Genomic DNA, 16,017 nt, shown 5'->3' with positions numbered 1-16,017 from the left:
TCCGTGCGATTTTTTGTTTAAAGAAAATTAACTGTGATTTTTTTTTTTACGCGATGCCTGGATCTAGTTCCCTCTGGCCACGACGTGATCTGGTTCAATGACTCTCTCTGACCTTTCTTATCCTTCATCTGACATGGTGGAAAGCAATTAATACAGATATTAAGTTAATAAAATACACTCGAGTATACCAAGATTAACCTCTTAGATAGTTTTCCGGTTTGACCATTATTTTCCATTTGTTCACCTATCCTGAATTTTGGAAAAGTGTGGTTGAGCACTTGTAAATAGTTGTTAAAACAGTTTATCCTTTAACATGCATAGAAACCTTATTTACTTTGTTTTGTACCAGTGAATAATGCTTGATAATAAAGGGAAAATGGGAAACGTGCATTATATTTCCACAATAGGTGAACTTGTTGCTACCATAATCCATTCTTTATTTAGTTTTCATTTAGACCTTTTTCTGTCATTTCTGTATCGGATAATATCTACATTTACCATTCGGATTAACTCTGCATATATATTCTTGGATATTAATAATGTATAGTTTCTTGTCTTCATTTTTAAAATAGTTTTACAATCATCCTTCTCTATCTTCCGATTACCTTCTCAATTACCATTAAAAGTCTCATATCCATGGCATCTCTTATAATATTTGCTTCTAAACTCAGCAGACTTTCGCCTTTTCATATGCCGGCTTGGTTTGGTTAGCATATTCGCGATCTAACCCACAGGTAGGATTTTAATTCAGCCATGGGCATGGATGATTGTGATTGTCTTTTAGGTGGGAGATGGATTTCATCCCCAAGTATGAAACTACCTCCTTTAGATAGGGTTTCTGGATTATGTAAAATTAAATAAAAGATACAAATTAATAAAAAAAAAAAATCCTTATCCCATCCACGGTACTTGTATAGGTGGAACACATAAAAATTAAATTCCTTATTTTTTTTTTTTTTTAAATACCATTCCCTTTTCGGCTTTATGAGGGTTTATCCGTTCTTCCCTTTAATTTTTCACGGACTGTTTACAAGAAAGTAACTTGGTTTCGTCTTGAAAGAACTACTCATGTTCTTTAGCTAGTTTGCTAGCTGTTCAAGTGTTTCGGGTCGTAAAGTATCCATCTTTCTAAATTTTGAGATAATCTATTCAAAGTTTAAACCTTCGTACATTTCCCCTGGTATTCTCCACTGATTCTTGCAAGGAGATTTTACGATTTCTTCTTTTCCAAAAATGTCCCTTTCGTCTTCTTGATTTCCTACCTAAACTATTGTCTGCGCATAGATTTCTTAATTGTTTATATTCTTATTCTATTAGGAATATTCTTATGGAATATTCTATTCCCTAATTTCTCCATCCCTTTTGTAATATATTCGGCCTATCCTGCAGTTCTCATTTAAGCTCTCGTAATTCTCTTATCTTGTTTTGGAACTATTCACAATCATTTTTATTTTATTATCAGTATCTTGTTTTTCATTTATTGCTTAAAAGTTATCCCAAGCACAAACAAGAGAAATAATACACTGCACTCGTATTTTTTGACGATTCTGTCGTGATTCAAAACGACATCTGTGATTTGTTTTCTATTATATCATAAATTTTCAAAGTGGTAATCAACCTCCATTTTAATAGTAAATACCATCCCCATGTAGATGCTTGAGTACTTTATTTCTAGTTTTGAAGTAAACCATTGTCATTATTGGTATTTAACAGGACTTTGAGTTTGAGGCCTGCGATCGGCCAAGTCATCGGCTTGATTAATGAATGTATTTTGTCTTCGCGTCCTTGTCAGACTTCGAAAGAGGAGTTCTTAACCAAAGGACATCTTTGGTTAAGCAATATTTCATATAGTTTATGCGAACAGTACTGGTCATAAATAATCAAGTCTATTGGTATTGTTAATATCAATATACGCAAAAGTAGAACGTAGATTCAACAATTGTTAGCATAAGTAAACATTACAATTTGACAATATCACTGTCAATCCACTGCTGATACATGATTAGTCAAGTTATTCAATTTATTTCTCATTTTACTGATTTATAAAATTAGAATTGGCTAAAAGTTAAATTATCAGAAATCTTTCTCTAAACACCGAACATGATTTTTTTTTTCAATCCACATCTCGAATAAGAAAACAGTGGTCTCATAAAAGATAATCTTATACCATCTTATCCTTTCACATATACCTTCTAGAACAGTCTGTTCTACTCATTCCTTTTTAAGTGATCATACAAAATCACTTGCCCAACAATCTACACTCTTAACATGTTGCTATACTTGGTAGTTTGACTCAGAAACAAACTTAATCTCCCTTTTCGATTAGAGTTTCGTAATATTTGAAGTGTCTGAAATTGCAAATCATTTTATTCGAGATAAAATAAACGCCAGTCAGAGTAATTGTTTCCATTTGATAGGAAATGAAAAGTGAAACGCACTGTACTGTTCTTCCTTGAATTTCTCATCGACTGTACAATCTACAAACCTCTAACTTCGCCTGCATCTTAATACCTTATAAATATTTATTAACAATTTTAGTTGTACAAGTATTTCTTCTCTAGAAATTTCTTCTTTTGAATTTGACAATTGACATTTATTCTTTAAGGGTGAAGCAAAATGCTTTTCATATTCCCCGCTATCTGTCGTGGTTACAGTGAGGGTAAAATTTACGAGCAGTTTGCTCGCCCTGAATGGGCATGGAGATTATGTATCGCTATAGGAGGCTAATATAGTTTTTGGTCTTCTATATTTTATTTATTCTATAAGAAATACTTGTACAACTAAAATTGTTAATAAATATGTCCGTTGGCTCGTATGCTGCAGCTTGTTGAACCAAATCGTTGGGATGTGTGGACGTCTTTAGAAATAAATTGGAAGCTAAGGATTGTAGATAAGAGAGAATATAGGGAATATTTGTCTCTGTGGAGTTGGATGTTTCTAACATACCACGGGGCGTTCAAAATCATTCTCAAGCACTTGTTCTGCACTCGCTGTATCTTAATAATGTTAGTATTAGAGGTGTGGCTCCAGGCTGGAGAGGCATAGGTGATTATAGGACGAATCGTCATCTGGTATAGCTGCAATTTGATTCTGTTGCTGAGTTTGCCGTTTCTATTAATTAGCGGGTAGATCTGAGCTATGGCTTTAGATGCTTTTGCACATGCAGACTTGATATGTTGGTTGAAAGATAGCTTTTTGTCGAGAATCACACCCAGGTAATTTGTTTCTTTCTGCCAGGGAACTTTAGTATTGAATAGTAATACATCTCCTGCAGGAGACATTGGCCTTTTTGAGAAGAGAACCGCTGAGCTTTTCAGGGGATTGACTTCCAATCTCCACTTGGAGAACCAACCCTCCAGCTTTAGAAGATTTTCTTGAAGCTTTCTGGTAACGAAGTGGGGTCTGAGAGATCTGGTTAGTATTGCCGTATCGTCCGCATACAGTGCTAAAATGGAAGTCATCGGATTGTGTGGGATGTCTGACATGTATACAGAAAACAGCAATGGAGCCAGTGGAGATCCCTGCGGCACTCCAGCAAAGATATGGCGCTGGGACGATGTAGAACCGTTAATTTTAACTTGGATTGTTCTATTCTGAAGATATGAACGGATTAGATGAACCATTTTTAGTGAGATACCGGCTGAGATAAGTTTGTGCAGGAATCCAAAATGCCAGATTTTGTCAAATGATAGGTCTGGCAATACCGCTCCTGTGCACTGGTTCTTCTTTTGACATAACATACATAACATCATTGGCCAGAAGGGTGAAGCAAGATGCTTTTATTCCCCGTTGTCTGATAAGGAGGATGAATTGGAGGAAAGATTTATGAGCTGAGAGCTCGCCCTGGGGGGCACGGAGATCAGTCATTGTTGCAAGTATTTAGGATGGCTTTTGGCCTCTTGTATTTGAAGAGGTCAGTCTCTTCATAGTCTGCTGCTTGTTTAACTAGATCGTTGGGGTGAGTAGAGATCTTTGAGAAAAATTTTTCTGCTGTAGTTAATAGGAAGGAGTAGATGTAAGGGATGTTCGTATCTCTATGCAGTTGCACGTTCCTTACGAACCACGGTGCGTCCAATATCATGCGTAAACACCTATTTTGCACTCTCTGCAGTCTGAGGATGTTGGAGTTGGATGTGTGGCTCCAGGCTGGAGAGGCATATGTCAACATTGGGCGGATCGTCAACAGGTAGAGGAGCACTTTGATTCTGGTATTCAGTCTACTTTTTCTATTTATTAGAGGGTAAAGTTGTGCAATAGTTTTAGATGCTTTCGTACATAAGGCTTTGGTGTGTGGGTTGAACGTTAATCTTTTGTCCAGAATTACTCCAAGATATTTTGTTTCTGTTTGCCAGGGGATTTTGGTGTTGAAAAGATAAAGGTCCCCCATGGGAGTTGCCTTTCTTCTGGTGAAAAGTATTGCTACACTCTTCTGGGGATTCACTTGTAATCTCCATTTGGAGAACCAATGTTCTAGTTGTAGTAGGTTTTCTTGCAACTTTTTAGTGACAAGATGAGGTCGTAGAGATCTGGCAAGAACTGCTGTGTCGTCCGCATAAAGTGCTAAGATGGATGACATTGGGTTGTGCGGGATGTCTGCCATATATATTGAGAATAAGATCGGAGCCAATAGGGAACCTTGAGGAACTCCCGCAGAGATCCGTCGCTGACTTGAAACTGTACCATTTATTTTGACTTGTATGTGTCTGTCCTGGAGGTAAGATTTAATTAGGTGGACGATACTTGATGGTATACCTGCTGAAATGAGTTTGTGTAGCAGTCCCAAGTGCCATATCTTGTCAAAAGCTTTCGCTATGTCAAGGAAGACTTCTCCGGTGTGCTGGTGCCAATTGTATCCGGTGGTGATATACTCAATTATCCTATAAATTTGTTGAGTAGTACTGTGATGTTGTCTGAATCCAAATTGTTCCTTAGGAATGATATTTAACTCATTTACTGAGGCGTGGAGTTTAGAGAGAATGATTTTTTCAGCAATTTTGCCTAAGTTTGAGATTAGGCTGATGGGTCGATAGCTTTCAGGCAGGTGTGGATCTTTACCTGGTTTATGCACTGGGACTACATCTGCAACTTTCCAATAGCTGGGGAAATAGTTAAATCGGAACATGGCGTTGATTATGGTGGTGAGATGTACAACAGCTCTTCGGGGCAGCAGTTTTATTACTCTATTTGTTATGCCATCTGGGCCAGGGGCTTTTTTATTCTTTAGGTTCTTTAGAATTTCATAGATTTCCGCTGGTGAGGTGTTTGGAGGTATGTTGTTGCTGGTATCGGTGACTTTCAGTGCATGTCTGACATGGAGGTGGATTTTATAGACATGTTTGAAATCCAAGTTGTCATATGTAGGGCTACATTGTTTTTCTAGGTTCTTTGCTATCTCTTCAGCTTTTTCTGCGTCCGTGTGTACTAGTCCCGTGTCTGACTTGAGTGGGGGAAGAGATTTGCTTTTGTTTCTGAGACTTCTTAATATGTTCCAGATGGAGTGATCGCCAGGTGATACAGAGGCTAGTTTGGCTTCCCAAGTTTTGTTCCTATAAGCTTTAAGTGCTTCTCTAACTTCATTGTTCAGTTTGTTGAGAATCCCCTTATCCTGAGGTGCACAGGTGTTGTGGTACCTTTTCCTTGCTTTGTTTTTGATCCTAATTAGATCCATGATGTCTTCTGGGAGTCTGTTTGGCTTAAAAGTGGTTTTGGTAGAGGTGACAACCTTTATGGCTGAGGTGATTTGCTGAGTCAGACGTTTGACAGCATTTTCATTCTTCTTTTGAAATGAGAACGAGAATAATTTATACTTTTTTTATATAAATTAACAGATGGTGTCTGAGTTTTTTTTCCATAAAAATTAATCAAATAATTTTTTTTCTCTTATAAGAAAATATGTAAATTAAAATCTTATATTTTTAAATAATAATCAATTAATCCAAACTCTTCTGTTATTCATTATTGATCTGTACACAGGAGCTATTTTTCTAGTTATTGCAGTCCTTAGTTAACTTACAACGTAAAATTCATTGTTGTTCTGTTCAGATAATTTGCAACTGAAACTTGAGACTATTTCATTGTTACAATAAAACGCTGTTGCAAAATCCACAAACGAATGACGTCACAATACTGAAAGACCAGATATTTACGTTATTACAATAGGAAAAAAGGTATATAAAGAGATGACACAGAAATTAGGTAATATGATTGATCTCAATCAAAATTATTACATTCATACCAGTATAATAATCAAAGAAGCAGCATAATAAATACCTGAAATTAAAATTTTTCTACTGTTGTATTCTTGATATTCAACTTTTTTTCCCCATAGAAAACCGAATATTTTTTACCAAGTTATATCCAGATACGCGCAGCTCACATCGTATTTATCTCAGAAAAGCCAAGTCCACTAAACAGTCCAGATATAATATCGAACAAACATGCACAATCACCATTTCCAATCTTCGACTCTGTCGCTAAGACCACCCATGTAGCAGTAACACAGCATTCTCAAGAGGACACTTGATGAAAGGATACGCACAACGATAGCATGAGTAGTCAACAGTTGTTCTGATGACACAGAGAAATTCCTCTAACGAGTCATGTGATTCACATGAGTTGCAGTGAATTTTTCAGAATCATATTTATGACAGAAAATTTCAAGGGACAATCTGCGAGCTGTTTCTACACATATATTTATTATTATTAATTTAAAATCAAAACGTCAGTCCTAAACTAGAAATGACTCCAGTAAGTCTATAAATATATACTATAGGCCAAAAATTTGAGCCTATGAAAGCTAATTAAACTGGCTTTTGTAGGCCGCCTAATTTCTTTGGATAACTTTAATATGATTTCCATAGTCTTATATCATCTTTCAAGACATTTGTCTCCATCTATTCATAAGGGGTTTTTCTCGAACTGGAGTTTCTGGAAAGAAACCTGGGTTTTTCATTCTACTGGCAAACAAGCCACAGAACATATGCAATTAACAGACATTTATGAAAAAAAAAAAAAAAAAAACAACTAAGGATACGATGCCAGTGTATCAGGTATCTCAATGCGTGTATTCTATAGTCGGTTTCTTTTTTTCTTTTTCTTTTTTTTTTTTTTTGATATGCAGCGAGAGGAATGGTGTAACCCTCTCTACAAAGTAGACAAACCCTTTCGTTGCAGGATTTTTTAAAAGAGACAAATTCTTGATTACAGGATTTTTTTCTACTAATTTTAAGGGAGAGAAGTATTGGCGCCTCTGTATGGGTTCAGCTAGCTCACATTTTAATGAAAAAAGCTTATGACCGTTTCTCGCATCCTACACAGGATTCAGTTCAAAGGGTGTTCTTATTACCGACTCATTATCATCATTTATTTATAATTTTACAATTATAAATAGGGAAGCCAATCAAAACAAATAAGTAGTCTGTGTACACTAAGATAGGACTTGGAGGTTGTTATGACGTGAAGGAAAACCAGGCTTCTCTGTCATATGCTAATTGGTGGATCTCTGATGCAGAGAGTTGGGGGGAAATGGGGATAATATTGCTGATGTATTTCCAATATGGAGTTCGGGATCTGCCTCTTTTTCCCTCTGTAGGGGCGTAGAGGACCAGAGCATCAAAGGATATAGAGGGTGAATGTCTAAGTTGGTGGCCGAGCCATTTTATTTGGTTTCTTTGAACAGTGCTGACTAGAGGATCTTGCTGGGTTTCATCTAATATAGTAGAGTTGGGAATGTGGCCATCCAAGGAGTAATCCAGGATATTTCTTAGACAAGTAGTTCCAAAGCTATTTATAATATTGGTCGCTGCTTTTGTTGAGATGTTCCAATTCTGGGAGCCGTACAGAAAGACAGACTTGTAAAGACGAATCTTCGTCTCCTTTAAGATGAGGCGCGACTTCCATACTATATTAAGACTTCTGTGGAACTGCAGTGCTTTCTGTTTTCTTGTTTTAATGTCTGTTAAGGAATCTTAGATGTGTGATCCAAGGTATACAAAGTCCTCTACTTCTTCAAGGTGATAATTTTGATTTATATAGATGTGCCCATCTATCTGATGTTTTAGTATCTATGTTTTTTGGGAGTTTATTTTTAATCCAAATATTTCTGCGGTTCTCCTAAGGCTGTTGAAGTGGTTTTGGGCATCTGTAATGTTGGAGTCAATGGGGAGTCAACTACATCATCTGCAAAGCTCAGGTCTTCAACGTGCATCTAAATATATGGGTCTTTGATAAGGATTCTAAATTTAACTTGCGTTAATTTAAAAATATAGTCAATCACTATGATGAAGAGATATACGGCCAGAGTATCTCCCTGTAGTGATGGGAAAACTGTCTGTTTTGTCTCCGTTAACTAGTACTGTGGCTTGATATCCCTGGTAGGGTGCCTTGATTGCCCTGATAAGTTTAGGTGGAATGCCATAAAGTTGGAGCGTTTTCCATAGCCGTTCCCTGTCAACAGATGTTACCGACTACGCTACGAAAACATTATTTAACTTCATAACAGTTTTAATTTATGAAAGTAAGTTTTACTCATTTTATTATTGTATAATAAATATAATATATTTATTATAATACATTTATTATACTTCAGTTAAGGAGCTGCAATCAGACCTGAAATTTAACCATTTCTGTGTAATAATTATAAATATATTTTTGCGCTAAGAATATCACTTTAATTCTCCTTAAGTAGCTTCTCCAATTTGGAGATTAGCAATCAAGGTACGCCAGAGTGTCCGATCTTCTATCATTCTTTTGATCTCGTCATAGCTCTTGTTACCTTATTTCTTTACATCATTAACAGAAGAAGTTCTTGGTCTACCAGGTCTAATTTTCCGTTTCCCCTGCTGATCCTCTTAATATGTGTCCTGCCATCTTGCACTTTCTCTCTATAAGGTCTTCCACGAGTGCTCTTTTGGCTCCCATTAACTTCAATACCTCTTCATTAATTTTTTCCCTCGTTCCAAGAAATATTCATTGCTCTATTATAGCCTCACATCTCCAAGGCCTGCAATTTCTTGATTAAGGATTTTGTATTTGTCCACATCTCATATCCACAATTCAATGTGGACCATACATAGGATTTTATTATTCTTATTTTACTCTGTTTATTTATTTCAGAGGTCATTAGTAATTTATTATTCTAAAATGCTTCTTTTGCCTTAGCTATTCTTGATTTTATTTCCATAACTTTTGTTCGATCTTCTGTAATCATTACTCCTAAATAATTATAAGCCTTGACATTTTGAAAGAATCCTGTTGATACTCTTAAACTTGTCTATTTTTTTTTTTTGCTTATTACCATATACTTGATTTTATCTGTATTTAATACTAAGCCATAATTCTGACTCTTTTTGATTAGTATTTCAACCATATTTCGTAACTCTATTTTTGATTTCGTTATTAACACCAAATCATCATTTATTTTCATTCCGATTTCAATTTCTTCGTATTCTTTCATTATCATTTCACTGTATATATTGAAAATATAAGGGATATTATACACTCCTGTTTCACTCCACTTTTGATATCTATTGTTTCATTATTATGAAAAAAAAAATGAAAATTCTATTATTAATGAAAATCGTTTATAATTTATAATTTGATGCCAGTATAATTCTATTATTATTATTATTATTATTATTATGAGATCTTTTTGAATGTCTTTTAATATTTCTATTCACTTTTCATGGTTTACTGTGTTCAATGCTTTTTCAAAGTCTATAAAGCAGAAATATATGCTATTATTTATTTCTATTGATCTTTCAATAATAATTTTCTAATTCATAAATGACATTGTACTTTCTCCTGGCATGAATCCTTTTTGCTGTTCACCCATATGGCATTTAATTCTGGAAAACATTCTTTTTTATTATTTTCAATAGTATTTTTGAAGAATGGGATATGATATTAATTGTCCTAAAATCTTTACATTCTGCTGCATTATTTATTATTATTATTATTATTATTATTTTGGTATCGGAATGCAAATAGATTTTATGAAGTCTTCTGGTAGTGCCTGATCATATATATTCTGTATTATTTCCATAAGAAAATCTGTTCCTTTTTCTTTATCTCTTTTATTAACTCAGCTGATATTCCATCGCATCCAATCATTTTGCCATTAGGTAGTTCTATTATTGAGCTTACTTTTAAGTATGTGATGGATTTTACTGCTTAAATTTTTAGGGAACTTTTTTATATATAACGAGGAAAGAAGCTTCTGAAAGTAAACAAACGGAAATTCTCGGGAATGGGTAAGTTTCTTTCTCTCTCTCTCTCTCTCTCTCTTATAAGATGCTTCCGATTTAAATGATTCTGTATGTTGTTCAAGGATTACTCATACTTATTCTGTACATCTCGAAAGATCATTGCTGAAATTTCTTCGTTTTATCTAAACCGATGCATCAACTTTCTGTTGACTTCCTCCGAAAAGATAGGATAGGGATGTATTAAAAAATTTATCAGGAAACATTACTCTGTCTTGCTATAATTTTCTTTTCTTAATAAATCAAAAGACATTACATTGAACATGTCATGCTATAAGGAAAATACTGATACAAGGAAACTCCTCAATTATAAGGAAAATTTAAAAAACTACAGCAGTTCAAGAAATTTTAATGTAATTTATAATTTTCCTGCGATTTGATCTAAAAATTGCTCGGTTTGTCTAAAAAAAAAAATCAAATATTTATTTAGTTGATGCCTATATTTTGATATGCGTTAAATATGAATGCCTTATTATGGAATGTTAGCTTCTCTCTCATTTTAAAAACGAAACGATATGACCATCTGAATTCATCTAGAAGTACTCTGGGTAATCTGTACTGTACTCTTTCCATCATTTATCATACAGATTTATCCTCTAAAATGAATGTTGTGCGAGATAATACCAAAATATATATTAGATATTATTTATTTATAAAGGAATATTTTAAATTTATTTTTATATCTTTTAAAGATATTCTTATTTTTTTGTAAAAATCTATTTTTTTCTTACAAATTGTGCAAAGAATCAAAATACTACGCAAGGGCATATATAACACACGATTTCAAGAAGCAAAAATTAATATAATATTGAAAAAGACAGCAATGTTCCTCCACTATAATCAAAAACATAGCACTGTATATATTAGCAACATGAGACTCAGATTTGAAATTTACTATGTAATTAACTTCAGGAGCCGGAGGAGGCAGTTAAATCAATCCAGGCTAGGTAAACAATCAAAATGCATCATTGAATTGTTAGAATGTTACTGTACGTATATTTTAATTGTTAACAATATCGTTTGCTATTTATTTGTTTCAAACATATTGGTAACAATTAAAAATACGCGTGAAAAAAAAAAAGTGATTTAAATTCTGCAGAATTGCAGACTTAAGTTATCATTATCATTAGCGTAAAATTTACAATAATTTTTCCACTAGATTTTCCAGTTTAGTTTTATAAAGCTATTGTTTCCACAGATGTGTACATTACTACCGGAAGTATCTTTCGCGTTCGGAAATCTATTGATCTAAGGATTGATTTTTTTAAAATATATTCATAACCGAAACAAACATATCAATGCTAAACGACATAAAGACATAAACTGTATACGTCATACATATAGTAAATAATTGCTAATTACTTCTAAACATTATAACTCACTGCGAATCATTTATCCACCCTCCTTCTCGACTGCATATCTAACTTCAAAATGGCGACTGTTAACTACTAGAATATCTCTGACGTACACTGCATCTGCATTAACTGCTCCGTACATCTATTTTTGGACATCAACGGAAATGAATCAAGGACTTTATTTCAGTTTCTTTCTTTCTTTTTATTTTTTTCTTCTCATTCTTCTTTTTTAAACATAGCGAAAGTTTTGTGGCAACAGTTAAGTTATTTTCTCATAATTAAAATAGAAATATTTATTGGAAGCACCATAGCTTAAGAATGTTAATTCCATGTATGATGCTTTTCTGGAGTTCTATATAACAAATTTACTATCTCAAATGATTTTCTTGTATTCAGTATTTTGCTATTATTGCATGCATTTCACAGTACGATGATTTGTGTATAATTTTATTAAAGTACATAATCGTGAATATTGCTTTCAAAATTTTTTTACTGTAAAAAAATGAACGTTAAAAATAATAGTTTAAAAGATTCATATAAATGTTTGATGATTTAATACTATCAGTACAACAAAATACAACAATTATGTAAACTGTTGGTAATTTAAAGATCAAATCGCATTATGTATCGTAGTTAGATTATTTGTTATTAATCTGTGGTATAACGAGTCATAGAAATAAATATAAATGTAATACATTACACATTTAGATTTATTTCTTACATTGTTGCAAGTCATTGTTGTGACTTGTAACAATGAATCAACTACGACCATATCTTTTATTGCAAAATAGCTTATATCACGTTCAGTAATGCTTTTTTAAAACCGCTTTTAAGTATAATTTGGCATTTCTTTAATTATTTCAGTCAGTATTTTTAAGTTATTCCATTTATTTCACACTCATAGATACGTTCTCTCATAGATACTCATGGCAAAACAGTAATTATGGTTTAAAAAAAAAAGTCACCTGCTCAGATCCTTTTTCTTGATGATATATTTAAAAGACATCTTACTGTTGCAAAGACTCCTTTTAGGAATATCCTTTAACAACACCCGAGGATGTATCTCATCCATCTATTGCCTTAAGGGGTCATTAAATCCGTCAAATTTTATACCTTTTATAAAGCTAAATATATAAATGATTTTAAAGCATGTAGTTCTGTCATACATCCTATTATTTACAGAAATATATCCATTTTAAAGTTTTTTTTTAGTTCTGAAAAAAAGTCATAATTCTGTTTATATCCAACCCTTGGTTATTCAGTGTATACTTCAAATAAAGCTAATAAACCCGGTAATAAATATAAATTGCAAAAATATATGCGTAGACAGGTTTTTTTAATACAAAACAAGCAAATATGACAGTCTTTTACAGTATAATTTAATGTAATAAATCTGTTACCAACCTCTTCTCTGTTTTTTTTTCTCCTTAGATTATAATTATTGTAATGTATCGACTGAGGACTTTCCGTAGGCTATGAGGAGCAATGCCCATGTTAAGTTAGATTTATGTAATATTCTTGGAAATAAGATAAAAATTAAATATAAAAATCTCCTATGAACGACTCTGACAGATAATAGATACAGCTGAGGTCATGAAACGAGGCCATATCGGCAAAGAATATAAAATCGAAAAATATTTAGAGAGGAATGGTATCGTTTAGAAAGTATTTGTACCATACAGAGTAGCATATTTTATTACGAATTTTATTAAGTTCTTTTTTTTTTTTTTTCCAGATTCGGCTTGGAATTGTTCAAGTAAAGTCAAGAGCGAAAAAACAGAAAGTGAATATTACATCTCATTGCCTTCCTTTACTTTGGTTCTGCTTCTTCATTGTGATAAGTACAATTTAATAAAAAAAAAAGATTCTTGAGATATTTATTAGCAGAAAGAACGACTGTTTCGAGAAACTGAACGAAAAAAAAATATTGTTTTTCTTAAAGATCAGGTCTTTCTCTATCTTAAAGAAACTAGAATAACCAAGACGTTAACACTACGTACTTGGTTCCTGAGCATTATAAAATATTATTCTTGCTGATAAAAATAATCAGTTATTACCACAGATGTTTATTTAAACGTATTTTAATACACAGAAAGTAGAATATTTATAGCGTGTCTTGCCCATTCTTATTCTGTGCAAAGTTCTAGAAATTGTATTCAATCTTTTCGTATGTTTATTAACGTGCTGAATAAAATACCCTATTTGCATAGAAAATAGTTAAAAGCAATTTATTTCTTCTGCTTTGCAAATTAATAGACATTCATCCAAAACTTAATGAACATATTCACAAACGGAAATCTGTAAAAATACATTTATGTTGGAGAATATGTTCAATCTCTTATACCGAAATTAAATTGTTTTAGTGTGGTGTTGAGATGGAACCTTTTTGGCGATATCGGTCTTTAATTGTTTGTAATCTCAGAAAAAATTCCAAATAATTAAAAATTTATACACTCAGTAGTTTAGTCATCTAAACTCTAGCTGATCATAGCAGGTAGGTTTAGATTGCTATAGTAGTTCTTTAAATTTAACACGAGCTGCAATGCTTGTACCTCAAAATAATTGGTCTAATCTTACGATTATATAACCGAATGTTGTATAGGCACATTAATGAAACATGAACAGAGCTTTCCTTTAATATTCTTGGCATATTTTATAGCCATTAGAAAACATGACTTACCGGATTTATTTTATTCGATGAGTTATTTCCTACCTTTAATATTTCCTTGAGGACGTTTTATCTAGTTTAGAATTCTGCAATGGCTTACAAAATAATATATTCAATTTCAGTTCTATTTATTTATTTTATTTTATTTTTTATTAGATCTGCGAGTTGAGAGACTATTACAAAATTAATTGAAATCGGAATATCTATGTGTACAAATACGTGCGTTGTCAGTTCTGTGAGAAGGAATTTTTCGTTACAAAAGGTTTGGAATTCTGCCTGGAATTTATTAACTCAGAAATAGTATCACCACCAAATTATCTAAATCGATAATTGTAATCTTTGTCAGCATTATAATCATGAAAATAAAGATCAAAGTCGAATTGTTTTTATGAAAAGATGTCCGACTGATTTCTTTTTTTCAGTTGTTCTACTAAACACACTCGAAGTCTTTTCCAATTCTAACTGTTCACAGTCGATTTAAGAAAATCAAATGATACGTGTTGAGAAAGAAAACCTAGACTTATCAAGAATTGCAACTTATGATTCTTTTATTATCGAACAGTTCCCCCCCCCCCCCCTCCCAAAGAAAATTTCATTGTTAGGAATCGACTTTTACCAGCCATAATGTACTCTGGCATAAAACGAACATGTCTTATATTGAAAAAAAAAAAACTGTTTCATAAGGAAATTTAAAGAAGCTGCTAATATGCTTAGAATTCCAACGCAATGCAACAAAAACCAGGGCCTCATTCTACACCAAGTTTGGTCAGCTGTGATAAAAAATATACCTGAGTCAGACTTCGGACAGTGTGAACGTGAACAACAGAACGTGACAGCATCCAGCATTGTTCAAACTTAGCATGCACAGATTCTGCATTCGGATTTTTTAATTTAATGGACAGTTAGACGGCCATAACATCATAGAATGGACTATTTTGAGTAATTTCTCATTTCTTGTGTTTAAACTTTTAGTTACCTTTAACCCCTGAGTAAGTCAAACAACATACGAAACTTGTCGGGTTTGTTTATTTTTATTTATCTTAATAAACATGTGGTCGCAATATCGGAATCTTTCTTTTGAATGATGATTTTACACATCGGTATATTATTTAATAAAACAAAAATAAAATAACAATAAAATTGCGATAATGGTAACACGTCACAATTACTATCCTCAAACTAAGATAATTTCAGATAATTTTGAAATAAAAATCTATAAGGGAATCGTGTAATAAAAATGAACCGCTCTATATATTTATAGTGAACAACTATTTCGGCTGAAAATTTGAGTTTAAGAACGAGTTGGCCGTAAAAAGGTGTACGAAGTTTTTGTGGTCGATTTGACAAATGGAATCTCCCATTCAACGTGAATAAACTAAACATTTTTATATCACGAGAGTCAAATACTTAACGTAAGTCGTTCCTATCCTGTAAACTGGTGAAATTTATAAACAAACTGACACTTTTTTTTCTTATTTTAAAGTAATTGAAACAATCTTTAGGTAAATACGTGTGTCAATCCCTTCAAATGCAAATGTCTTAGCAAATTCAAGAATAACAACTTTTCAACTTGATATGATTTTAAAATCTGAGGTAGGTTTAGATTCGATGAAGATATTACTATTAAATGATATACCTGTTATATTATTTTTAAAAACTGAAAATAATTTAATGTAATAATGTTTCTAGAGTGGGACTGTAGCAATTATAATGATTTCAATAATTACTTAGA

At 32.9% G+C, this 16,017-nt stretch overlaps 1 long non-coding RNA gene across 1 annotated transcript in view; it reads left to right on the top strand.

Moving 5' to 3' along the window:
- LOC150099000 (uncharacterized) overlaps positions 1 to 13,675 on the top strand; it is a 42,495-nt gene extending 28,820 nt beyond the window's left edge. Inside the window, exon 4 of the long non-coding RNA XR_016549485.1 lies at positions 13,353 to 13,675. This is a non-coding gene — a long non-coding RNA (uncharacterized LOC150099000). The remainder of the gene's footprint in view (positions 1 to 13,352) is intronic.
- Positions 13,676 to 16,017: the final 2,342 nt, after the last annotated feature.

This window comes from Typopeltis vanoorti, chromosome 15, assembly GCF_054136105.1.
Source record: "Typopeltis vanoorti isolate ZY-2024b chromosome 15, IOZ_Tvanoo_1.0, whole genome shotgun sequence".
Lineage (NCBI taxonomy): Eukaryota > Metazoa > Arthropoda > Arachnida > Uropygi > Thelyphonidae > Typopeltis > Typopeltis vanoorti.
The sequence above is the reverse complement of the archived record's forward strand: the minus strand, read 5'-3'. Positions and strand labels throughout refer to the sequence as shown.